Here is a 2,500-nt window from a genome sequence, read left to right on the forward strand (position 1 = left end):
CTTGAGCCAGTTTGGCGAGACGCTGCACCAAACCAGCTCCGGTTGCTAAAGCTTGCATGACGGGATCGGCGCTGTTGCCTAAAAACTTTGATCCCGCCCTTAACGTGGCGCCCACGACCTGAGTCTCTAGTCGTGGGAAACCCAGTCCCCCGTCTCTCTTGCCGCAATAAATAAGGCAATCTGTAGTAGATTGCGGCAAGTGCAATATGTCTTTGATCACTACCCGCACAGCCTGGTCTAGTTTTCTTATTTCCGATATTGCGGGAGCTGCCATCCCCAATTGATACAGGTAGTGGGGGACCAGGTAGGTGGAGATAAGCTCTACCTTTTGGTGTGGTTTCAGCGCCAGCCGTTTGACTCTGCTGAGCGCTGAAGCAAGGTCGGACTCTATGCTCTCTATACTGATTCCTGCCCAAGGAGATATTTCCACACCAAGGTAAGCTACACGGCCGCCCGCACCGCAGTGCGGGATCCGCTCTCCACACATCAATGTCAGTCCGGGGTCAACTACACTCCAGGTCTTATGCAGTGGCTTTATGTGGAAGGTTACACATTTCTTAGGCGATAGCCTCATACTTAACCTCTCTAAGTATGCTTCCACAGTGTGTAGTTGATGCGTGGCCTGTTGCACATCTTCGCTCACGAGGACTAGGTCATCGGCGAAAGCCAGCGATGCTATGTGGGTATTATTCGAGATTCTATACCCGGACTGACGCTCCAGCTCAAGCAGTAAGGGTTCTAATACTGCGTTGAATGCGAACGGGCTTAGAGGGTCACCTTGCCTGACACCTCGCTGGAGATTTATCTCTACACTCCCACCCGCGGTGGAGATTTTCGTGCACACATTCTTGTATGATTCTTCCACCAGCTGTGCAACTACCGGTGGAAGCCCTTTTCTGCGTAACGACGGTCCCAATATTGAGTGTGGGACGGTGTCAAAAGCCTTACTTATATCCAGAATCGTTACGACCAGGTTCTTCCCAGTAGCCTTGGAGTGCCGCAGCAACTCCACAAGAATGTGCACGTTATTGAAGCACCCCGCCTCTGACGAAATGAACCCTTTTTGGCGGGGTGTGAAACCGACTACTGATCTTATCTTCTGGTCTATGCAGCCCCAAAAAATGCGGCTTACCAGAGATGTTATTGTTACGGGCCTGAAATTTTCAGTCTTTGTAACGTCTTTGCCCTCTTTTGGTATCAGTGTAGTTCGGTTCATACTCCAGTCTGTTGGTAGCTTCCCACTAAGCAACAACAGATTAAATAATAAATGGAGCACTTCTACCTTGCCCCTTTGCATCACATCGGCCCGCCTGATTCCATCCGGGCCGGGGGCCGTAGATTGTTTGGTTGCGGAGATACGTTTCCGGATCTCATCAACTGTGAAGGGCGGGAGTGCTTCTGAGGGTGCTATCGGGTCCTCGTTGATGCCCTCGGGCATCTGCGCCAGCGGCGCCACTCCCCATAGCTTTGTATAAAGCTCCTTCACTTCCGACATAGGTGGCTGCTGATAGCCACCTATCCAATCTACTCCCTGTCGGACATGTTTGGCTACTTGTCCTGGATTTTTCTTGTATAACTCTTGAGTTCGGGCATACAAGAAACGCCTTTTGCTACGCCCCTTGCCCCGAACTCTTGGGCTTTTGTTCCCTCCTGCTTCACACCCCGACGGTCTGAAGTGTGAAGTTGCCTCCTGGTAGAGGAAGTCGATCTGAGCTTGTGAAAACTCAAAATCAGGCTCCGAGGCAAGTCGGAGGGCGCCCTGCAGAAGATGGATCGCTTCTGCTGACTTGTCAGGGGTGACACCTTGAGGTAACTGATGAGCTAGAGCATGCTCTAAAATCCCACTTCTCCATTCGGCTAACTCTGGAGATGACAAGTCATCAGGCGCTGGAGTCACCTGTATCACAGGAACCTGTACCTGAAGGGTATCAGGTTCGGATCGCTCTTCGATCCCTTCTTGGCTGGAAGCGTATCCCGCGCTATCCGAGTCAAGGTGGCTCGAGGGTGTATCTTGCGGCGGATGGTCACGCAAGTACTGCTCTCGCAAAGTTCTATAAGAGGACAGTGCTCGCTTATCCCTTAATTGCTTTGCGGTCCTATTCAAAAAACCCTCCATTCTTTTCGCAATACGAGAATCCCCATAGAACCTCCGCTCCAGATCCAGCATGAGGTCGACTTCCTCCACCGTGAAGCCTCCCTCTCTGGGAGCACGCTGCCTTTCGGCTCCGGAGGTCCCTGCTCTAGCTTCATTTCTTACTTGGGGATGAGCCTTTATCTCGTGTTGCGATACGCCCATTTGTGTTCTGAAGTACCTATTACAATGATTACACCTAACTGCATTAGGTGGAGGTACTTCTGGGCCTGTGCATTTCGGCACATGGCATAGAGCCGCATGTTTCGACACATACTCCTTATGGCACGCTTTGCAAACAAATTTGGGAGTATGAGGATCGTGTGTATCTTTAACATGCTTTATTGCATCGTTTATACTCAATGCCAT

At 51.0% G+C, this 2,500-nt stretch overlaps 1 pseudogene; it reads right to left on the reverse strand.

Annotated features, from left to right (window-relative positions):
- The window catches only part of LOC123688214, an 8,353-nt pseudogene that overhangs the window by 2,750 nt on the left and 3,103 nt on the right, over positions 1 to 2,500 (reverse strand).

The sequence above is a fragment of the Harmonia axyridis genome, chromosome X (genome assembly GCF_914767665.1).
Source record: "Harmonia axyridis chromosome X, icHarAxyr1.1, whole genome shotgun sequence".
NCBI classification, from domain to species: Eukaryota; Metazoa; Arthropoda; class Insecta; order Coleoptera; family Coccinellidae; genus Harmonia; species Harmonia axyridis.